This window comes from Coregonus lavaretus (genome assembly GCF_964263955.1).
Source record: "Coregonus lavaretus genome assembly, contig: HAP1_SCAFFOLD_3601, whole genome shotgun sequence".
Taxonomy (NCBI): Eukaryota; Metazoa; Chordata; class Actinopteri; order Salmoniformes; family Salmonidae; genus Coregonus; species Coregonus lavaretus.
In genome coordinates this window covers 27,172-52,500 of record NW_028159501.1, presented here as the reverse complement: position 1 = coordinate 52,500, position 25,329 = coordinate 27,172, and the positions used below count along the sequence as shown (strand labels likewise).

Below are 25,329 nucleotides of genomic sequence, written 5' to 3'. Positions count from 1 at the left end.
GTTCTACGACAGGTTATGCAGGTATTACAAGAGGTATTAATATGGTTCTTATTATAATATACTGTATAATATTAAACATATATGCCATTTAGCAGATGCTTTTATCCAAAGTGACTTACAGTCATGCATGCATATATTTTACATATGTGTGGCCCCAGGACATATTGTGTAAATGAGCTTTAGGCCTGTCATGGCAGTGAATGAGCAGTAAAATACTCTATGCCTATCCCACACATTGAGAACAGCTAATGTGGACGACTCCCATTACATGCTTGTTAACTGGCAAAAAACTATTGTTCATTGTAAACTGCAGAGTTATAAGTTGTGTCTTGTCTGTGTTAGTTTGTTGTAACCATATGTTGTGTTGAAACACACAGAGCTCACTAACAGCTCTCCTCATTGTCTCCCCGTGAAGCAGACTTTAAAATGCTGCTGTTGCTGTCCATTGACACCAATTATAGACTAAAACATGCTGAGAATGAAAACTCTAGAATAATTATTCTGATTGGGTGTCCAGAGAGCTGCTAGTATAACTTCATGCATCAGAGATTCACAGTAAGTGTGAGGGAGGGAGGCTCATGGTATTGATACCAGGTAGAGAGACCGCAGTGAGTCAGTGAACAGACAGACACAGAGGCTAGTGTACAGTTGATCTGCGTTGACATAGTGTGCTCCTACTGTACAGTTGATCTGCATTGACATAGTGTTTAGAATGGCGCCGGAGAAGATGGCTGCCATTTTACAGCCCTCTAACCAATTGTACTATTATGTGTGTTTTTCCGCGTTATTTGTAATTTATTTTGTACGTAATGTTTCTGCCATCGTCTCTTATAACCAAAAAGAGCTTCTGGATATCAGGACAGCGATTACTCACCTCGTATTGGACAAATATTTTTTCTTCAACGAGGCGGCCGCGAAGGATATCCTACAGACACCCGACAAGGCCCAAATCCCCATCATTCGCATGAGAAAGAGACAGAGATATCGTGGACGTAAGTCGGGGTGCCTTGTAAGGATCCGATGGCGAGCGAGTAAAATGCCTCTCCCATCAATCCTATTAGCCAATCTTCAATCATTTGAGAATGAATTGGATGACCTAAGATTACGGTTATCCTACCAACGGAACATTAAAAACTGTAATATCTTATGTTTCACCGAGTCGTGGCTGAACGACGACATGGACAACATACAGCTAGCGGGCTATACGCTACATCGGCAGGATAGAACGGCTGACTCCGGTAAGACAAGGGGTGGCGGTCTGTGTATATTTGTAAACAACAGCTGGTGCACAAAATCAAATACTAAGAAAGTCTAGAGGTTTTGCTCGCCTGAGGTAGAGTATCTCATGATAAGCTGTAGACCACACTATTTACCAAGATAGTTTTCCAGTCACTGGCTTCATCAATAAGTGCATCGATGATGTCGTCCCCACAGTGACCGTACGTACATACCCCAACCAGAAGCCATGGAGTACAGGAAATATCCGCACTGAGCTAAAGGGTAGAGCTGCCGCTTTCAAGGAGCGGGACTCTAACCCGGACGCTTATAAGAAATCCCGCTATGCACTCCGACGAACCATCAAACAGGCAAAGAGTCAATACAGGACTAAGATTGAATTGTACTACACCGGCTCTGACGCTCGTCGGATGTGGCAGGGCTTGAAAACTATTACAGACTACAAAGGGAAGCACAGCCGCGAGCTGCCCAGTGACACAAGACTTCCAGACGAGCTAAACCACTTCTATGCTCGCTTCGAGGCAAGCAACACTGAAGCATGCATGAGAGCACCAGCTGTTCCGGATGACTAAGTGATCACGCTCTCCGTAGCCGGTGTGAGTAAGACTTTTAAGCAGGTTAACATTCACAAGGCCGCAGGGCCAGACGGATTACCAGGACGTGTATTCCGAGCATGTGCTGACCAACTGGCAAGTGTCTTCACTGACATTTTCAACATGTCCCTGACTGAGTCTGTAATACCAACATGTTTCAAGCAGACCACCATAGTCCCCGTGCCCAAGGACACTAAGATAACCTGCCTAAATGACTACCGACCCGTAGCACTGACGTCTGTAGCCATGAAGTGCTTTGAAAGGCTGGTCATGGCTCACATCAACACCATTATCCCAGAAACCCTAGACCCACTCCAATTTGCATACTGCCCCAACAGATCCACAGATGATGCAATCTCTATTGCACTCCACACTGCCCTTTCCCACCTGGACAAGAGGAACACCTACGTGAGAATGCTATTCATTGACTACAGCTCAGCATTCAACACCATAGTGGACTATTTGCACTGCCCCCCCACCCCATCTTTTTACGCTGCTGCTACTCTGTTAATTATTTATGCATAGTCACTTTAACTCTACCCACATGTACATATTACTTCAACTACCTCAACTAGCCGGTGCCCCCGCACATTGACTCTGCACCGGTACCCCCCTGTATATATAGCCTCCCTACTGTTATTTTATTTTACTTCTGCTCTTTTTTTCTCAACACTTTTTTGTTGTTTTATTCTACTTTTTTATTAAAAATAGATGCACTGTTGATTAAGGGCTGTAAGTAAGCATTTCACTGTAATGTCTGCACCTGTTGTATTCGGTGCATGTGGCTAATAAGATTTGATTTGATTTGATTTATTCCTGCTGTACAGTTGATCTGCGTTGACATAGTGGTTTCCTGCTGTACAGTTGATCTGTGTTGACATAGTGGTTTCCTGCTGTTCCTCCTATATCCTCAGGCTGCACATGTACACTCTTCACTCCCTCCTTTTACTAGTCCTCTCCTGTCTTCTCACAGATGAGAGGAGAATGGTTGACATATTTCCTGTAGCAGACAGCTAGGGTTAGGGCTTAGTAATGTGTGCGTGTGCCTGTGTGTGTGTGTGTGTGTGTGTGTGTGTGTGCCTGTGTGTCTGTGTGTGTGTGTGCGCCTGTGTGTCTGTGTGTGTGTGTGTGTGCCTGTGGCTGTGTGTGCGTGTGCCTGTGGCTGTACGTGCATACGTGGGTTTGTGTGTGTTGTATGTGTGCTGAAGCTAGTGCTATGCTATTAACCAAAATGTCCGTTATTTTTGGTTTTTAAACAAGTAATTGACCGACTTCATTCAATTATTTGAATTCCATTTCATTCTGTTTTTTTCTGTGAGCTCAATGCGCACATTGCCATGTTTCTCTAGGGATAAATCAGGTCATGCCCAAACTGTGCGATGTATTAGGGAGTTGTAGTTTCCAACAGGACAATATTCTACATACAGTGCCTTGCAAAAGTATTCATCCCCCTTGGCGTTTTCCCTATTTTGTTGCATTACAACCTGTAATATAAATGGATTTTTATTTGGATTTCATGTAATGGACATACACAAAATAGTCCAAATTGGTGAAGTGAAATGAAAAAAATAAATAACGGTAAAGAGGTGCGTGCATATGTATTCACCCCCTTTGCTATGAAGCCCCTAAATAAGATCTGGTGCAACCAATTACCTTCAGAAGTCATATAATTAGTTAAATAAAGTCCATATGTGTGCAATCTAAGTGTCACATGATCTCAGTATATATACACCTGTTCTGAAAGGCCCCAGAGTCTGCAACACCACTAAGCAAGGGGCACCACCAAGCAAGCGGCACCATGAAGACCAAGGAGCTCTCCAAACAGGTCAGGGACAAAGTTGTGGAGAGGTACAAATCAGGGTTGGGTTATAAAAAAATATCAGAAACTTTGAACATCCCACGGAGCACCATTAAACCCATTATAAAAAAATGGATAGAATAGGCCACCAGAACTCACAGACCAGGCAAGGAGGGCATTAATCCGAGAGGCAACAAAGAGACCAAAGATAACCCTGAAGGAGCTGCAAAGCTCCACAGCAGAGATTGGAGTATCTGTCCATAGGACCACTTTAAGCCGTACACTCCACAGAGCTGGGCTTTACGGAAGTGTGGCCAGAAAAAAGCCAACACATTTGGTAGTCCCCTGTAGCTCAGTTGGTAGAGCATGGCGCTTGCAAGCCAGGGTTGTGGGTTCGTTTCCCACGGGGGGCCAGTATGAAAATGTATGCACTCACTAACTGTAAGTCGCTCTGGATAAGAGCGTCTGCTAAATGACTAAAATGTAAATGTAATGGTGTTCGCCAAGAGGCATGTGGGAGACTCCCCAAACATATGGAAGAAGGTACTCTGGTCAGATGAGACTAAAATTGAGCTTTCTGGCTATCAAGGAAAACGCTATGTCTGGCGCAAACCCATCACCCTGAGAACACCATACCCACAGTGAAGCATGGTGGTGGCAGCATCATGCTGTGGGGATGTTTTTCATCGGTAGGGACTGGGAAACTGGTCAGAATTGAAGGAATGATGGATGCCGCTAAATACAGGGAAGTTCTTGAGAAAAACCTGTTTCAGTCTTCCAGAGAATTGAGACTGGGACAGAGGTTCATCTTCCAGCAGGACAATAACCCTAAGCATACTGCTAAAGCAACACTTGAGTGGTTTAAGGGGAAACATTTAAATGTCTTGGAATGGCCCAGTCAAAGCCCAGACCTCAATCCAATTGAGAATATGTGGTATGACTTAAAGATTGCTGTACACCAGCGGAACCCATCCAACTTGAAGGAGCTGGGGCAGTTTTGCCTTGAAAAATGGGCAAAAATCCCAGAGGCTAGATGTGCCAAGCTTATAGAGACATACCCCAAGAGACTTGCAGCTGTAATTGCTACAAAAGGTTGCTCTACAAAGTATGGACTTTGGGGGGGGTGAATAGTTATGCACGCTCAATTTTTCTGTTTTTTTGTCTTATTTTTTGTTTGTTTCACAATAAAAAATATTTTGCACCTTCAAAGTGGTAGGCATGTTGTGTAAATCAAATTATACAAACTCCCCAAAAATAAATTTTAATTACAGGTTGTAAGGCAACAAAATAGGAAAAATGAACTACAGTGACCATAATCCATTGCACGCCTACTTGTCCGGTCTGTGTGTTTCTTTTACGCATGCTATGTTTAGTTAGTGTGGGGCAGACGCGGAGAGGGAGAGAAGAGTCAGAAGTAATCGAGAGGGATAGAGAGCAGTTGCTTCGCTAGATACAGTGCCTTCAGAAAGTATTCATACATCTTGACTAATTCCACATTTTGTTGTGTTACAGTCTGATTTCAAAATGGATAAAATTGATTTTTTGATCACCCGTCTACACACAATATCCCATAATGACAAAGAAAAAATGTGTTTTTGACATTTTAGCAAATGTTTTGAAAATGAAATAAGGAAATATTTCACACCCCTGAGTCAATACATGTTAGAATCACCTTTTGCAGCGATTACAGCTGTGAGTCTTTCTGGGTGAGTCTCTAAGACCTTTGCACAACTGGATTGTACAATATTCTTAAAGCTCTGTCAAGTTGGTTGTTGATCATTGCTAGACAGCCATTTTCAAGTCTTGCCATAGATTTTCAAGTAGATTTAAGTCAAAACTGTAACTAGGCCACTCAGGGACATTCAATGTTGTCTTGGTAAGCAAATCCAGTGTATATTTGGCCTTGTATTTTATGTTATTGTCCTGCTGAAAGGTGAGTTCATCTCCCATTGTCTGTTGGAAAGCAGACTGAACCAGGTTTTCCTCTAGGATTTTGCCTGTGCTTAGCTCCATTCCGTTGATTTTTTATGCTGAAAAACTCCCCAGTCCTTAACGATTACAAGCATACCCATAACATGATGCAGCCACCACAATGCTTGAAAATATGGAGAGTGGTACTCAGTAATGTGTTGTATTGGATTTGCCCCAAACATAACACTTTGTAATCAGGACAAAAAGTGAATTGCTTTGCCACATTTGTTGCAGTATGACTTTAGTGCCTTGTTGCAAACAGGATGCATGTTTTGGAATAGCTTTATTCTGTACAGGCTTTCTTCTTTTCACTCTGTCATTTAGGTTAGTATTGTGGAGTAACTACAATGTTGTTGATCCATCCTCAGTTTTCTCCTATCACAGCCATTCAACTCTGTAACTGTTTTAATGTAAAATCAAATCAAATCAAATTGTATTTGTCACACGCGCCTAATTCATCAGGCGTAGAGCTTACTGTGAAATGCTTACTTACAAACCCCACAATGCAGATATTTTTTTAAGTAGTTACGAAAATATTTGTGACAAAAATATGTTACAAATTAAATAAACTTAAGCACAAAAAAGTAACACAATAAAATAACAATAACTTGGCTATATACAGGGGGTACCGGTACCGAGTCAATGTGCAGGGGTACAGCTTAGTCGTTGTAATTGAGGTTATTTGTACATGTACTGTAGGTAGGGGTAAAGTGACTATGCATAGATAATAAACAGCGAGTAGCAGCAGTGTAAAAAAGGGGGTAAATGCATATAGTCTGGGTAGCCATTTGATTAACTGTTTAGCAGCCTTATGGCTTGGGAGTAGAAGCTGTTAAGGAGCCTTTTTGGACCTAGACTTGGCGCTCCGGTACCGCTTGCCGTGCGGTAGCAGAGAGAACAGTCTATGACTTGGGTGGCTGGAGTCTTTGACAATTTTTAGGGCCTTTCTCTGACACCACCTGGTATAGAGGTCCTGGATGGCAGGGAGCTCGGTCCAAGTGATGTACTAGGCCGTACGTACTACCCTCTGTAGCACCTTGCAGTCGGATGCCGAGCAGTTGCAATACCAAGCTGTGATGCAACCAGTCAGGATGCTCTCGATGGTGCAGCTGTTGAACCTTTTGAGGATCTGAGGAACCATGACACATTTTTCAGTCTCCTGAGGGGGAATAGGTGTTGTTGTGACCTCTTCACGACTGTCTTGGTGTGTTTGGACCATGATAATTTGTTAGTGATGTGGACCCCAAGGAACTTGAAGCAATCAACCCGCTCCTCTACAGCCCCGTCGATGGGAATAAGGGTGTGCTCTGCCCTCCTTTTCCTGTAGTCCACGATCAGCTCCTTTGTCTTGATCACGTTGAGGGAGAGGTTGTTATCTTGGCACCACACGGCCAGGTCTCTGACCTCCTCCATATAGGCTGTCTCATCGTTGTCGGTGATCAGGCCTACCACTGTTGTGACGTCTGCAAACTTAATGATGGTGTTGGAGTCATGCGTGGCCACGCAGTCGTGGGTGAACAGGGAGTACAGGAGGGTTTAGGCGCGCACCCCTGAGGGGGCCCCGTGTTGAGAATCAGCGTGGCAGATGTGGCCTACCCTTAGCACTTAGGGGCGACCCGTCAGGAAGTCTATGATCCAGTTGCAGAGGGAGGTGTTTAGTCCAAGGGTCCTTAGCTTAGTGATGAGCTTTGAGGGCCCTATGGTGTTGAACGCTGAGCTGTAATCAAGGAACAGCATTCTCACATAGGTGTTCCTTTTGTCCAGTTGGGAAAGGGCAGTGTGGAGTGCAATACAGATTGCGTCATCTGTGGATCTGTTGGGGCGGTATGCGAATTGTAATGGGTCTAGGGTTTCTGGGATGATGGTGTTGATGTGAGCAATGACCAGCCTTTCAAAGCACTTTATGGCTACAGATGTGAGTGCTACAGGGCGGTAGTCATTTAGGTATGCTATCTAGGCGTTCTTGGGCACAGGGACTATATAGGTATTACAGACTCAGTCAGAGAGAGGTTGAACATGTCAGTGAAGACACTTGCCAGTTGGTCAGCACATGCTCTGAGTATGCCTCCTGGTAATCCATCTGGCCCTGCGGCCTTGTGAATGTTGACATTTTTAAAGGTCTTACTCACATCGGCTACGGAGAGCGTGATCATACAGTCGTCTGGAACAGCTGGTGCTCTCATGCATGGTTCAGTGTTGCTTACCTCGAAGCAAGCATAGAGGGCATTTAGCTCTTCTGGCAGGCTCGTGTCACAGGGCAGCTCGCGGCTGGGTTTCCCTTTGTAATCCGTAATAATTTGCAAGCCCTGCCACATCCGATGAGCATCAAAGCCTGTGTAGTAGGATTCAATCTTAGTCCTGTATTGACACTTTGCCTGTTCGATGGTTCGTCGGAGGGCATAGTGGGATTTCTTATAAGCGTCCGGATTAGTGTCCCGCTCCTTGAAAGCGGCAGCTCTAGCCATTAGCTCAGTGCGGATGTTGCCTTTCATCCATGGCTTCTGGTTGGGATATGTACAGTTGAAGTTGGAAGTTTACATACATTAAACTCAGTTTTTCACAATTCCTGACATTTAATCCTAGTAAAAAGTCCCTGTCTTAGGTCAGTTAGGATCACCACTTTATTTTAAGAATGTGAAATGTCAGAATAATAGTAGAGAGAATTATTTATTTAAGCTTATGTCTTTCATCACATTCCCAGTGGGTCAGAAGTTTACATACACTCAGTTAGTATTTGGTAGCATTGCCTTTAAATTGTTTAACTTGGGTCAAACGTTTCAGGTAGCCTTCCACAAGCTTCCCACAATAAATTGTGTGAATTTTGGCCCATTCCTCCTGACAGAGCTGGTGTAACTGAGTCAGGTTTGTAGGCCTCCTTGCTCGCACACGCTTTTTCAGTTCTGCCCACACATTTTCTATAGGATTGAGGTCAGGGCTTTGTGATGGCCACTCCAATACCTTGACTTTGTTGTCCTTAAGCCATTTTGCCACAACTTTGGAAGTATGCTTGGGGTCATTGTCCATTTGGAAGACCCATTTGTGACCAAGCTTTAACTTCCTGATTGATGTCTTGAGATGTTGCTTCAATATATCCACATAATATTCCTTCCTCATGATGCCATCTATTTTGTGAAGTGCACCAGTCCCTCCTGCAGCAAAGCACCCCCACAGCATGATGCTTCCACCCCGTGCTTCACGGTTGGGATGGTGTTCTTCGGCTTGCAAGTCACCCCCTTTTTCCTCCAAACATAACGATGGTCATTATGGCCAAACAGTTATATTTTTGTTTCATCAGACCAGAGGACATTTCTCCAAAAAGTACGATCTTTGTCCCCATGTGCAGTTGCAAACCGTAGTCTGGCTTTTTTATGGCGGTTTTGGAGCAGTGGCTTCTTCCTTGCTGAGCGGCCTTTCAGGTTATGTCGATATAGGACTCGTTTTACTGTGGATATAGATACTTTTGTACCTGTTTCCTCCAGCATCTTCACAAGGACATTTGCTGTTGGTCTGGGTTTGATTTGGACATTTCGCACCAAAGTACGTTCATCTCTAGGAGACAGAACGCATCTCCTTCCTGAGCGGTATGACGGCTGCGTGGTCCCATGGTGTATATACTTGCGTACTATTGTTTGTACAGATGCACGTGGTACCTTCAGGCGTTTGAAAATTGCTCCCAAGGATAAACCAGACTTGTGGAGGTCTACACTTTTTTTTCTGAGGCCTTGGCTGATTTCTTTTGATTTCCCCATGATGTCAAGCAAGAGGCGCTGAGTTTGAAGGTAGGCCTTGAAATACATCCACAGGTACACCTCCAATTGACTCAAATGATGTCAATTAGCCTATCAGAAGCTTCTATAGCCATGACATCATTTTCTGGAATTTTCCAATCTGTTTAAAGGCACAGTCAATTTAGTGTATGTAAACTTCTGACCCACTGGAATTGTGATACAATGAATTATAAGTGAAATAATCTGTCTGTAAACAATTGTTGGAAAGATTACTTGTGTCATGCACAAAGTAGCTGTCCTAATCGACTTGCCAAAACTATAGTTTGTTAACAAGAAATGTGTGGAGTGGTTGAAAAACAAGTTTTAATGACTCCAACCTAAGTGTATGTAAACTTCCGACTTCAACTGTACATACGTACGGTCACTGTGGGGACGACGTCTTCGATGCACTTATTGATGAAGCCGGTGACTGATATGGTATACTCCTCAATGCCATCGAATGAATCCCGGAACATATTCCAGTCTCTGCTAGCAAAACAGTCCTGTAGCTTAGCATCCGCGTCACCTGACCACTTCTGTATTAAGCGAGTCACTAGTATTTCCTGCTTGAGTTTTTGCTTGTAAGCTTGTAAGCAGGAATCAGGAGGATAGAATTATGGTCACCATTGGCATCATGTTGAAATCCCTGAGCGGTTTCCTTCCTCTCCGGCAACTGAGTTAGGAAGGATGTCTGTATCTATGAAGTGACTGGTTGTATTGATACACCATCCAAAGTGTTATTAATACCTTCACCATGCTCAAAGGGATGTTAAATGTCTGCTTTTTTTGTTACCGATCTACCAATAGGGACCCTTCTTTGCAAGGCATTGGAAAACCCTAGTCTTTTTTACCGATCTACCAATAGGTGTCCTTCTTTGCGAGGCATTGTAAAACCTCCCTGGTCTTTGTGTTTGAATCTGTGTTTGCCATTCTGTGATGTCTACTCCCGCTCCCCCTCTCCGGCGCTCGACGTTGCCAGTTTACTTATCATTACGCACACCTGCCACTATCGTTACGCGCACCTGCGCCTCATAATGAGACTCACCTGGACTCCATCACTTCATTGATTACCTCCCCTATATCTGTCACCCTCTTTGGTTCATTCCCCAGGCAGAATTAGTTATGTTTTTCATGTCCAGATGCTACTCTTGTTTTGTATTGTTCCATGTTTATTGTACTATTAAATTCACCCCCTGTACTTGCTTCTCGACTCCCAGCGTCTGCGTTACACATTCACTGCTCGACTGAGGGACCTTAGAGATAATTGTATGTGTGGGGTACAGAGATGAGATAGTCATTCAAAAATCATGTTAAACACTATTATTGAGTCCATGCAACTTATTACGTGACTTGTTAAGCTAATTTTTACTCCTGAACTTATTTAGGCTTGCCATAACAACGGGGTTTAATACTTATTGACTTAAGACATTTCAGCTTTATATTTTTAATACATTTGTAAAAAATTCTAAAAGCATAACATTATGGGATATTGTGTGTAGGCCAGTGATACACAATCTCATTTTAAATTCAGACTAACACAACAAAATGTTGAAAAAGTCAAGGGGTGTGAATACTTTCTGAAGGCACTATATCTCTCTACCTGAAAATACATGATGTAAGTGATTGATAGTTGGTATTTAGCAGCTATAAAAGTATGAACATCTATTAAAATAGTGATTTTGTCAGACAGCCTAGGCAGCAGCTCTATAGAGATGAGATGAGGACTTGGAATGAAGTATTAAAGTAATCAAATAAAACAAAGGTAATATACACAACAACTGAAATATTATATTAAAGTAAAGTAATGTAAATAAATGATGGTTAATAAGTGATAAGCAGTAATGGGCAGTCACTACAATCATGGGACTTTTATTAATTACAGCATTCAACCCACATACTGTAATGTATTTTTTGAAATTCCCAAAACTGAAAAGGAACCAACCTCAAAAAGCACTAATTGCTCAGCTCCAGCTGAAGCCTGCAGAGTCATGTTGCTTTATATGTCTTCTCCTCCAGCTGTGGTGAAATGTTTTGACAGAGCGATCGGCTTCAGCGTACACATCTCAGTGGAAGGAATGCCAGGCGTAGACAGACACTCTAATTGCAGCCGAGAGAGAGAGAGAGAGAGAGAGAGAGAGAGAGAGAGAGAGAGAGAGAGAGAGAGAGAGAGAGAGAGAGAGAGAGAGAGAGAGAGAGAGAGAGAGAGAGAGAGAGAGAGAGAGAGAGAGAGAGAGAGAGAGAGAGAGAGAGAGAGAGAGAGAGAGAGAGAGAGAGAGAGAGAGAGAGAGAGAGAGAGAGAGAGAGTGTGTGTGTACATGTTTTACTTTACTTGAGTACCAGAAGTCCTCACTATAGTAAACCAATTAAAATTCTGAGAAGTGAGGACATTTTGCCAGTCTTCATTTGTAAAAAGGCTATTTTAAGGTTAGGGGTTAATGGTTAGGTGTAGGGTTAGGGTTAGGGGTTAATGTTAGGGTTAGGGTTAGGTGTAAGGTTTAGGGTTAGGGGTTAGGGAAAATAGGATTTTGAATGGGAATCTGTTATGGGTCCCCAAAAAAGTATAGTAAGACATAGCTGTGTGTGTGTGTGTGTGTATCTTTTGGATTGTGTAAAGCACCCAGGGACCAGACCTACTGCAGTCATTATTAATAAGGTTAAAAATAACACTCAGTGTACAGTTCTGTTGATGGGGGTTTCATTTGTGCACACACACACACGCACACACACACACGCTGGGGGCAATCTATGCTGTGTATGGGACTGGCTGGGACGGGGAGAGCTTTGTCTCAGTCTGATTCCAAGGTTACAGTGATATTCATATTTGCTGTCGTTATCTTAGTGCAGGGATTCCCAAACTCGGTCCTGGGCCCTCCCTGGGTGCACATTTTGGTTATTGCCCTAGCACTACACAGCTGATTCAAATAACCAACTCATCATCAAGCTTTGATTATTTGAATCAGCTGTGTAGTGCTAGGGCAAAAAACTAAACGTGCACCCAGTGAGGCCCCAGGGCCGAGTTTGGGAAACCCTGTCTTAGGGATGGAGAAAATAGGCTTTTGCAGAACAAGGTTTGGTCATCCTAGGCCTTTTTCATTGTGACCGTACTGTGAGCACCAGGCTCACGTCACCAAAGCACAGTGTTTACCCAGCCCATCACCTCCTCCACATTCTGAAGGTCTGTTTGGCGTTACAAAGCCAAAGAGTAGAGTGTAACTGGTGCTCAGACACTGAGTCGGTGTAAATACAGTAGAGCATACTCCTTCTGGTTCAATGTGTGTTTGGAGTGGTGTCTCCTGCATTACTCAGCTCTAGAGATGTGTCTCTTACATCACTCAGCTCCAGAGATGTGTCTCCTGTATTACTCAGCTCCAGAGATGTGTCTCCTGTATTACTCAGCTCTAGAGATGTGTCTCCTGCATCACTCAGCTCTAGAGATGTGTCTCCTGCATCACTCAGCTCTAGAGATGTGTCTCCTGCATTACTCAGCTCCATAGATGCCTTGTCTCTATTGCCTTAGCCTGCCTGACCCTGATGCTCTGGAGGAGAGGGAGAGGGGAGAGCCAAAAGGATATGAGGCGAGTGAGAGGGAAGAGAGGCGAGCTACAGGGGATAGTGTGGAAAGAGGGGAGAGAGATGGTTTGGTGCCCAGCTGGAGAGGGGCAGAGAGGGAAGAGAGGCGAGCTACAGGGGATAGTGTGGAAAGAGGGGAGAGAGATGGTTTGGTGCCCAGCTGGAGAGGGGCAGAGCATGTCAGAGAGGGGAGAGAGAGGGACAGAGCATGGCAGAGAGGAGAGAGGAGAGAGCGAGGGACAGAGCATGGCAGAGAGGAGAGAGCGAGGGACAGAGCATGTCAGAGAGGGGAGAGAGAGGGACAGAGCATGGCAGAGAGGAGAGAGCGAGGGACAGAGCATGTCAGAGAGGGGAGAGAGGGACAGATCATGGCAGAGAGGAGAGAGCGAGGGACAGAGCATGGCAGAGAGGAGAGAGAGGGGGACAGAGCATGTCAGAGAGGAGAGAGAGGGGGACAGAGCATGTCAGAGAGGAGAGAGAGAGGGGCAGAGCATGTCAGAGAGGGGAGAGAGAGGGACAGAGCATGTCAGAGAGGGGAGAGAGATGGACAGAGCATGTCAGAGAGGGGAGAGTGAGGGACAGAGCATGGCAGAGAGGAGAGAGAGGGGGACAGAGCATGTCAGAGAGGAGAGAGAGGGACAGAGCATGTCAGAGAGGGGAGAGAGAGGGGCAGAGCATGTCAGAGAGGGGAGAGAGAGGGACAGAGCATGGCAGAGAGGAGAGAGCGAGGGACAGAACATGGCAGAGAGGACAGAGAGGGACAGAGCATGTCAGAGAGGAGAGAGAGGGACAGAGCATGTCAGAGAGGAGAGAGAGGGGTACAGAGCATGTCAGAGAGAGGAGAGAGAGGGACAGAGCATGGCAGAGAGGAGAGAGCGAGGGACAGAGCATGGCAGAGAGGAGAGAGAGGGGGACAGAGGATGTCAGAGAGGAGAGAGAGAAGGGCAGAGCATGTCAAGAGAGGGGAGAGAGAGGGACATAGCATGGCAGAGAGGAGAGAGAGGGACAGAGCATGGCAGAGAGGAGAGAGAGGGGAACAGAGCATGTCAGAGAGAGGAGAGAGAGGGACAGAGCATGTCAGAGAGGGGAGAGAGGGGAACAGAGCATGTCAGAGAGAGGAGAGAGAGGGGAACAGAGCATGTCAGAGAGAGGAGAGAGAGGGACAGAGCATGTCAGAGAGGGGAGAGAGGGGAACAGAGCATGTCAGAGAGAGGAGAGAGAGGGACAGAGCATGGCAGAGAGGAGAGAGAGGGACAGAGCATGGCAGAGAGGAGAGAGAGAGGGACAGAGCATGGCAGAGAGGAGAGAGAGAGCAGCTGGGGTCTGGCTCGCAGGATGCAGTGGCAGCTGGACTCGGTGTTGAGTGGTGAAGATGGGCATCTGATCTCCAGAGTAAACTGCGATTGGGAGAGGGCACAGGCAGACTTCAGAGGGATCATATGAGAGGAGAGGGGAGAGGAGAGGAGAGGAGAGGAGAAGAGAGGAGAGGAGAGGAGAGGAGAGGAGAGGAGAGGAGAGGAGAGGAGAGGAGAGGAGAGGAGAGGAGAGGAGAGGAGAGGAGAGGAGAGGAGAGGAGAGGAGAGGAACAATGGATGTAATGGGGGAGAGGGGAAGAGAAGAGAGGAGAGCAGAGAGGGATGTAATATGGGGAGAGGGGAAGAGAGGAGAGGAGGAGAGCAGAGAGGGATGTTAGGGAAGAGAGGGGAAGAGAGGAGAGGAGGAGAGCAGAGAGGGATGTTAGGGAAGAGAGGGGAAGAGAGGAGAGGAGGAGAGGAGAGCAGAGAGGGATGTAAGAGAGGAGAGGAGAGGAGAGGAGAGGAGAGAGGAGAGGAGAGGAGAGGAGAGGAGAGGAGAGGAGAGGAGAGGAGAGGAGAGGAGAGGAGAGGAGAGGAGAGGAGAGGAGAGGAGAGGAGCAATGGATGTAATGGGGGAGAGGGGAAGAGAAGAGAGGAGGAGAGCAGTGAGGGATGTTAGGGAAGAGAGGGGAAGAGAGGAGATGAGGAGAGGAGAGCAGAGAGGGATGTAAGGGAAGAGAGGGGAAGAGAGGAGAGGAGGAGAGCAGAGAGGGATGTAAGGGAAGAGAGGGGAAGAGAGCAGTGACAAGTAATTGGGTTTGGGAAGGTGCCAAGGCAGTCTGTGGAGAGAGTTTGCATGACGGACAGGAGATGAGAACAAGAGGTAGAGGAGAGATAGGGCGAAAACAGGGATATGGACAAAGGGAGATGGAGGGGTAAAGAGAGAAAGGGAGGAGAGAGAAAAGGGAATAGAGTGAGAGAAACGGTGCATGTGAATGAGGAGTGTGCAGAATAAAGGTTATTGGAGAGGAAGTGATGAGGCAGAGGGTCAGATCCCAGGACACAGTGCCTCGTGGGTCTCCTCTGTTTGTCTGGCTCTTTCTCTCCTCTTAACTGATGGCACAGAGACACACACTCCTCACACCTGTGATTGTCCCTGTGTGTTGTCGCCGTCGTCGTCGTCGTCCCCCCCCCCCCCCACCACACACACACACACACACACACACACACACACACACACACCATTAGTCCAGATACTGGGCATTAATTCAGGCTGAATCAGTCCTATCAGCAGCCTCCCATCTACTGTCAGCCCCCATCTCTATCTTTCTCTCTCTCTCACACAAAAAAACCACAGGAACCCCAGGAAGAGTAGCTGCTGCTTCTGCAAAAGCTAATGGGGATCCAAATAAATAAACAAACACTGTCTCTCTTTCTCTCTTTCTACCTCTCCATCTCTCTAACTTATTTGCTTCTCTCTCTCTCTCTCTCTCTCTACCTATCTCTCAACTCTCTCACCTCTTTCTCTGTGACGCCACAAGGTCAATCAGTGTGTGCCAGCCAGAGTGAATGTAATCTCTTTAATGAATGCTTCAGATTGTTTTAGCGTCGTCTTATTTCTCCCCCCATCTCTAAACCTCTATTGCATGACATTGTAAAAAAGGAATTTGAAGAACTCAGTCTCACTCTCTGGATCTGTCGGGATAGGGGCAGAAAAGACAAGCATATCTTTAGAAACAAGAGAGAGGAGTGGTAGAGAGTGTTAATATACAGCATTATATTGATAGCAGAGGTGCAAGCTTAATACTGTAATTTTGCTGTACAGCAGAGATGCTGTAATATATTTTACAGTACTTTTTTTTTCACTATAAAAACATATTCCAGTGATGCAGTAATGTTTTACAGTAAGGAAAATAGTACTCTGAAATATATTACAGCATCTCTGCTGTAAAGCAAAATTACAGTATTATGCTGGCAACTCTGGTGCCAGGATAATGCTGTAAATTTACAGTGAAATTCTCCCTGAAATCTAAATGTAAGAAAAACTATATATTTGTACATAAAATACATTTATTCAAATTGGTAACAGCATTAACAACAAATTAACAACATCACTGACAATAGGAGTAACAACAGTTAACACATATGTAACCAAATAAGAGCATCATTACAACACTAATCTAAAAAGTATGTTGTGTGCCTGTGTGTGTGGGGTGTGGGGGAGAGAGAGTCAAAGAGCGAGAGGGAGATGGAGTTAAAATTGGAACTGGAACTGGGTACAATCCTAGATCTATGATCAGGGGCAACTATTCGGGGTAAGGGGGTTCAGAGGATAGTTTGGGCAGGAGAGCATCCAGGAGATACAAGTCAAAGCAGCATCAGTTGTTCCTCATGGGGGTTCAGAGGATAGTTTGGGCAGGAGAGCATCCAGGAGATACAAGTCAAAGCAGCATCAGTTGTTCCTCATGGGGCTCCATTTCAATCCTCCTCAGTTCTGATTTGTTACACTAGCTCTTCTCCCTCTTAATTAGGACAAGTATAGAAAAAGAAAGAATGGAACTCAGTGAACTGATGGAAGAATACCTGGGATAGGATAAAGTAATCCTTCTACCCCTCCCTTAAGCCCAACCCCCCCCCCCCCCCCCCCCCCCCCCCCCCAAAAAAAAAAAATTGTAAAGTGGTTGTCCCACTGGCTATAAGGTGAATGCGCCAATTTGTAAGTCACTCTGGATAAGAGCGTCTGCTAAATGACGTAAATGTAAATGTAAATGTAAAGAATGGGGCAATGTAGGGTTGAGAACAGCAGGCTTCCTCTGGGCCACCTGTCATGCACTTGTCTCATATTCAGGGTTCATCATCTAGGATTCGAACCTACAGCATATGTCCGATATAGTTCATGAAATCAATTGAGGAAATTGAACAAATACAATTAAGACATCTAGATTATGGCTGACCCCATTTAGTCGACTGGTGGATTGTTTGGTCGATAGGGCTGATGTCGACCGAGATTTCTTTAGTCCAGCATTAGCAAATAAATAAATAAAGACACTTGTCTGATTGGCGCCTGTCTACTGATATTGTATGTGGTTATATTACATAAGAACAATGGTGCAACACTAATAAAAAATTATATTATTTTATAACAAATGCGCTTTCTCCCTTGTTGGATAGAGGTCACTGTCCACAGTTCTGAAACACATCAGTGCGCTGTTGAATTGGAGCCTTTTCCTAGACCATGTTGCTATGTGCATAATAGCAAAGTGAACCATGCGGCGGAGGCAGCAGCAGAATGAGGAGATGAGAAAACAGCCCTTGACTTATTGTCTAAGAAAATAAGGAGAGAGGAAACCAATTTAATTAGGTCTACGATCAATAGCCTAACTGTTAAATGTGCCTGACTTTATAAATCATCCATATATATCTACAGAAATAAGACAGATCCTGCTACTGTTGCCTGTTTGAGTGTTTGTTTAATAGCCTACTGATTCCGTGAGCACCAAGCCTCACGCAACGACATGTCAAGTAAACATTCACAAATTCTGCTGTTTTTAATCTTTGCTTTGCTGTAATAAAGGCTTTACACTTTTTTTCTTCGTAAGAACAGCCTCTCTGGTATTATTTATAATGTATTTAGTGTTGTTTACACTGCTCCAAATTCTCTGAAAAATAATATTTATAATAATACTATCACTCCTTTTTCTTCATCTCCTTATTGTTATTATTATGATCATCATTATAATAATATGTGATGTCATCATCATTAGTAGGCTTAGTATATCAGCCTTGTATAACCACCATCGAGCTGTAGGCCTAAGAGCACATCCTGTTTAGTCTTAATACCGTAACTTACTTAGGCCTATATTTCAATACTTATTTCTATAGGCTACTGTATCAATCAATCAATCATTCATTCATTCATTCATTAATTCATTTGTTTGTTCATTTGTTCCATTTCAGAAATGACTGTTTTTAGTCTTTGCTGTAATAAAGGCTTAGCAAAAAAAAACGTTACAACAGACTCTCTGGTACGCTTATACTTTATTTAGTGTTGTTTACATTGTTCTAAACGGTCAGAGAAATTATATTGTAATCTATACAGCACCTGTTTGGCACCCATAATATGCATGCAGCGCTTGCTCCATACCTTATTTTTCTTGATCTCCAGTATTTTCCACAACTAGTCACATTTATTCTTCAAATCTGACGTCCCCTTTACTTCCTGAGCAACCAGTAAACATTCCCCCGTTTCGAGTTTATTTGCCACGTCCTCTGCATCCATTTTGCTGTCACATGTGTTACGGTGTTCAGAGTTTGTTATAACCAATTTATTGATGTGATTTAAGCTATTTACTGGGGGAGCTCAGGTAATGTAATTATGTGCACAAGCACAAATCACCACATCCATAATTTAGTCCTGTCCGAATCTGCCATGTCAGTAAGTTTTACTTGGCAGGAAAGTTATTATCCCAGCACTAAAAACCTACTGTTTTTCGGCAAACTCCAAGGTCCTCTGATAATACCTATCCCATGCGAATCGTCATCCGTGTGTTTTGAGGGATATTACAGAGTTTAACAGGTGCTGCACCCAGTTTGGGTTAGAACATGGGAGCAAATTGATGCTTAAAACAAAGTGCAATGCATGTAGCCTACAGATAAATGATCTGTTTTGTCATATATCAACTTTCCTAGTGCCATACTTCTCTTTTAAAAGATTAAGTGGACGATATTGTGCCAAATACGTCAGGTAATTAAATGTCTGCATAGGTTACAGTTCATGGTCCTTATTGATATGCATTATTATTTTGACTTTCTCCGATTTAAAGACCATTAGGCCAATATTAGGACATTTGAAATGTCATCACGCCTAGAAGAGCCTCCAGGCTTCCGTCATAACAGTCAATTGTTAATTAGGGAAAACAATTTTTACAGGGGTAGTTTGGTAAAACTAATCCCGTCCGAATCCTCCACTGGAAAAACTGACATGCTGGGGTAAGAATTACATAACCTACGTTCTATAGTAATACTAGTCCCGTGCGAATAGGGTTTATGATATGCTATAGGTCAGGCCTTATTGTGCCATATTGGGACAGGATTCGTTTTACTGGGGGTGGTCGGGTAATGTAATTATGTGCACAAGCACAAAACACCACATCTGTCATTTTAGTCCCGTCCGAATCTGCCATGTCAGTAATTTTTACATGGCAGGAGAGTAACAATTCCAGCGAGAATAACCTACTGATAATACTAGTCCCGTGCAAATCGACATCCCTGTGTTTTGAGAGAAATGTCTGAGTTTGACAGGTGTTGCTCGCGGTTTGCGCAAGAAAACAGTAACTGCGCATAAACTATAAGCTATAAGAATGGCCTACATGTAGCCTATGAACTTTCACAGTGAATGCTTTTGTTTATATGTTTTGTGCGTATGAATTGAATATTGTCAAATGCATCAGTAAAAAATATTGAGCCTATTTAATGCAACCCTTGCTGATAATAGAGTGCAAAGCAGCATTACAACTGACCTAAGCGTTTGGAAATTATAAGTTAACTTTCCCATCCATAGCCTTAAAATGCATCTCAAGTGTAATTGCACTGTTTATCTCACATCTGAAGGCTGGGGGGCATTTAGGACCTACTGCGGATCGCTAAAATATCCTAATGATGATCACACTTCCTCAATTCAAATATTATGGCGACACTATAGGAAAGATGGTTTGGTTTAGAAACTTGGGAACCAAGCTGGAGTTGTCAGTGTGGCCCTATCACCAGGACATGTTGAAATGCTGTACCTTCACACCTAGAATAAAAACCTCCTGGCTTCCGTCATAACTGTCAATTTATTGGAAAAAAATAAAGAATTACAGGGGGCAGTTTGGAAAAAACTAATCCTGTCCAAATCGTCCTCTGGAATAACGGACATTCTGGAGTAATAATTACATAACCAACGTTCTCTAGTAATACTAGTCTCGTGCGAATAGGTCTTGGTCTCGTGCATGCGATGCATACATGTGTCACGTAAAGAGAACAAGGGTTGAGGGAATAGGGAATGTTTTTCCTAAACAAATGAGGGATTTCGGTAACATAACTTTTTAGTCAGAAATTGCTGTAATTATGTTGCAGCTTCAGCAACACGGACAGCGCGATAAACACTGTTGATGTTCTGTGGTAGTCGCTGCAGCAGGGAGGAGAGAGAGACAACGGGTGCTAGTCACAGTCACTCGCTGTATGAGCCAGGCCCGGCACAATCAAATCAATTGCTCGTCGGATTCCCTCTAGTCATTTGTGTGTCTTAGTTATTTAATCAAACCGTGTGCTTAAAGCATCAGACAAGCTCAGTGAATATTTACATTTACATTTTAGTCATTTAGTAGACGCTCTTATCCAGAGCGACTTACAGTTAGTATCATGAGGTTTAACATCAAGCCACTAAAGTAAATGACCAGTGAGATTGGTTAGTTGGACATGCAATACTTTTCTATACCTCCAGAAGAACTAAACAGTAAATACAGAGCTGGTTAAGAGTTCCTGATTGGCGTAGCGCGTTACATACACAGGACTTTATGCCTTAGTGAGCCTGGGGTAAATAATTATTCAAATGAGCAGTATAGGGAGAAAATGGCATCATTGATTTGTCCAATAAGTGCTTTGCCTGGCTCATTTGAATCTATTTAAATATACACGTTAACCTCTTACCGAATGATTATGGTCGTGTTCCTGGCCAACTACATTGCAGATGTTGCATTGCATCAGCCAACGGTTCTGTGCCCACGTCATCGACTGAACAGTCAGGCATCAGATTGCTATATCATATGATATGTTAAACACCAATCCAGGTGTTCTGAGATCTGGCATGTGTCTGCAACGTAGTCCGCCTGGAACACGACCTATAATAGAGTGCATCAACCATCCTACAGGAAGCCAGTACCCAGGCTGAATGGGGTAAACTTCTGAGCCTGCTGGGCACCAATCTCGGCCACATACAGAGCCCCCGTCTTCAGGTCCAGGTCCACTAGGTGGGGCTTGACGTCTTCAGCCAATTGGATGACACTGACCACCTGGCACTGACCAATCACACCCACAGGTGGAGCCTCCAGCAGGGAGATCTGATTGGTGTTCAGCTGCACAACCACAAAATATGTCTGGTCTGGTGTCAACCTGACAGAGTAGGGTGCGTCCTCATTCATTGAAACAGCTTCCCCATGTTCCAAGCCAGTCTCCAGTCACAGAATTAAACACCTGGATTCGCTTGTTTCCTCTGTCAGCAACTCACACCCTTTGATAGTTATCTACAGCCACACTATGGGGGATGTTGAACTGTGCAAGGCCCTGGCCCTTCTCTCTGTGCATCCATTGCACCTCTTCGGTCTTTGGACAGTTTGGTGAGGCGGTTGTTCATCCCTCCGTCCCTGTCCACTATGTAGATCTCCCCAGAGCTGTGGACAAAGACCTCAGCGGGCTGGTCAAACTGGAGAGGGTTGACCCCAGAGCCGGCTTCCCCCATTGAGCCCAGCACCTGGAGCAGCTTGCCCGAGGGAGAGTACTGCTTAATGGAGTGACCATGAGTGCCGTTTCCTACGTCCGTGACCCACACGGTGGGGTTGGTGGAGGCGTCGGCCAAAAAGATCCCATGGGGCATCTCCAGGGTGCTCGTGTTCCAGGCCTGTAGGAACTCTCCGTCTGTGGTGAACACCAGCACCTTTGGCACTGTCTCACCTCTCTGTGCAACATATACCATACCGGCATACTGGTTGACAGCCACTCCAAATACCTCGCCGCTGAAAAGCTCGGGATATTTGGGCCAGTTGATATCCAATTTGTACAGTGGTTGTCCTAGAAGTCTGTAATCTTGTTTTAGGCCAGATGTTTCCGATTGCTGTGAATTTATTGTACCATTTAATACCACCATAAGTAGAAAAAGTGTCCCCATGGTCGTCACTATCAAACACGAAGGATTTCGTATTTTCATGGGGAAACCTTGAAGGTTAATAATCAAATATCTCGGGCGCTTCCACCCAACCTAGCACCTTTGAATCAGACGAGACGACTAACGCTAATATAGTTGATTTGATTAAAACACATAGGATGTGTCAATATATGGAGAAATACACGTTTAAAAATGTCGACCAATCGATTGGTCGAAAGAACAGACAACTCTTGGCCTGACCAATATTTTTTTGGGTTGGGGACAGCCTAAGCTAGATACACCTACTTCAAACCCTTGCTAACTAATAAAACATTGCTATAGCCTACACAATACCGCAGATTATTTTACCAGACTCTTTCCAACACTTTCTTTCTGTGCCACCAAATGTTTGCATACTACCGGTAAAGTGAACAGGTTTACTAATACTGTAACATTATATGGAACGATGTTGTGCAAAACGATGACATGTGGCGCAGCCGAGAGCCGAGTGAACCGCATCACACAGGGTTGAGGAGGACACTGTGTCCCGGTGTTGTTGCCGTTCATGCTCTCCCCATTGACTAGTAGACTATATCACAGTGACATATACAGTAGATGGCTACCAATATTAGTTATTTCTTGTTTAGGTTGCCATCCTACTTAAAATATATTGAAAAACAAATTGGCCACATTACTAGCTACTGCCGGCGACACTGTGATAGGCTAGTGCTGCCCACTGCACCTTAGGTCGGCAGGCAGCTTGATACAACACTGGTGCTCTGGTCATTACAATCGGCTTTATTGGCTCGCGAGTACGCCCCACGACGTGGTTTACCGGTATGTGTAAAATGCGGCTCGTCATTCCGGGAAGAAACTTTGCGCTGGTAATATGTGGCTAAAATCTTTTGAACTGCTAGAAACAAGCCATTTCTATGTAGTACCTGTAAATTATTATCTGAGTGATGTTTTTCTAGGTCGCACAGCACAATATTTACAAGCAATTTTTAGCAGACCGAAATGGCTTGTGTCAACTTGAGCTAGCTACCTAGCTAGCTAACGTTAGCCAGCTAGCTAGCTAGGTTAGCAAAGAAAACGTGCAGTTTTCAACGTTGGCTAGCAATAAAAAATAAAGGTATTTTACTGTGCATTCTACAGTGTTTTACTGTTGAAATTACAGAAAGGTATTATAGTGTAGCCTCACTGCTGTTGGGTAGGACACACACATGCGCACGCACATATGAACACGCACACGCACACGCACACACACACACACACACACACACACACACACACACACACACACACACACACACACACATACAGTACATTGTAGCATTACTAGTGGTGTTTGTGTCGATAATGGGATACAAAGAGAGCCATTGACCTGTGTGTGTACATGTGCGTCAGTCAATTCTGTGTCTGTGTGAGTGTGTCTGTTTTCTATGTGTGAGTGTGTGTGTGTGTGTGTCTGTGTGTGTGTGTGTGTGTGTAACTGTGTGTGTAACAGTGTGTAACTGTGTGTGTGTGTGTGTGTGTGTGTGTGTGTGTGTGTGTGTAACTGTGTGTATGTGTTAGTCTGCTGGAGAAGATCCAGGCAGGGATCCCAGCCAGGGGGGGAAGAGTTTAATACAGTCCTGCTCTTAAAGGGAGGGTCAGGGAGTAGCTCATCAGCACAGAGCGAGAGACACAGAGGTTAACACAATCCCTTTAAATGTTCATGCTGCCAGTTCAGGGCAGTCAGAGGAGGACACATAAAGGAAGAATCCACCTGAAAAATAGTGATGCTTGTTCCCAAACCGTTTTAACGTTCTGGTGGACCACGTAAAACCTTCATCCTGAACTACTAAGAGGCACAAACATTATGGATGAATAGTGTTTCAGCTGGTAATACATGTTTCGAGTCATTTATATTTCTCAGCATTCAGCATTCACGATCCCACATTTAATTTGAGGCTTTGAGAATTACCAGTGCATTACTGAGTCGTGTGTCCTGCAGAAGCTATAGCAGGTGCCTTTCCAGCCTGATTAATCTATGTGAGGGATGACTACCTGCAGCATTATCAATGCCTGGCGTTATTGATGACTATCACTAGCATTAGAGGTGTGTGTTCTGATAGAGGAGATGAGTGGTGTTTACGATGTGGGATCTGAGTGATTTGTGTGTTGCCCAGTCTCCCCTATCCTTTATCCTTCTTTATAGCTGCCACCGTATACTCATTACACTCACTCAGTGTGTGTGTGTGTGTGTGTGTGTGTGTGTGTGTGTGTGTGTGTGTGTGTGTGTGTGTGTGTGCGTGCGTGCGTGCGTGCGTGCGTGAGTGGGTGTGTGTGTGTGTGTGTGTGAGTGGGTGCGTGTGTGAGTGGGTGCGTGTGTGTGTGTGTGAGTGGGTGCGTGTGTGAGTGGGTGCGTGTGTGTGTGTGTGAGTGGGTGCGTGTGTGAGTGGGTGCGTGTGTGCGCCTCACTGTATACTGAGTACACACAGCAATAAAGGCACATGAAAACAGGAAAGGCATGAAAATAGGGTTGTTCTGCTGAACAAATGGGTTGCCAGGACGATCCTCTTTTCCATTATAATATATTTCCCCTGCTCTTGCTGATATGACATTAGGAGTGTGTGTGTTTTGGTTTACACAGCAGCCTGATTTGACTGAGGGCAAAATAACAGTAAACTTGACTTCTCTTGAGTTAAATGTTTTATAATGTTTTGAGGAGTTAATCGTTCTCACTCTCTCTCTCTCTCTCTCTCTCTCTCTCTCTCTCTCTCTCTCTCTCTCTCTCTCTCTCTCTCTCTCTCTCTCTCTCTCTCTCTCTCTCTCTCTCTCTGTATTTCTCTCTCAGAGTGGGCAGTAGATGTGTGTTGCTGGCTAGACACAAACAGACTAGATCAATAGCTGAACACCTCAGGGCCATACACAACAAGCTCTCACAGTCTCACGTCATCCATGTTTCTCAAACGGCAAATTTCAAAATTGTTGCAAACGTCAAATTTCGAAGTGTTTAAGGTTAGGCATTGACTCTGAATGGTTAAGGTAAGGGTTAAGGTTTGGGATAGGCTTAAACATAAAATATCAAAAACAAATTTCTATCACTAGATTTGAACCCTTTGGAATCAGAGGCAGATGCTTACACCCACCCGCCATCCCTGTTCACAACTCCCTATCAAAACCGAAACCTACTTGAAGGTAACAGCGCTCACTG

General features: G+C 44.4%; 1 pseudogene across 1 annotated transcript; it reads right to left on the bottom strand.

Moving 5' to 3' along the window:
- Positions 1–21,117: 21,117 nt before the first annotated feature.
- LOC311122790 (NHL repeat-containing protein 3-like) lies at positions 21,118–22,187 on the bottom strand (annotated as a pseudogene). The gene has a single exon. The product of its transcript is annotated as an NHL repeat-containing protein 3-like (transcript).
- Positions 22,188–25,329: the final 3,142 nt, after the last annotated feature.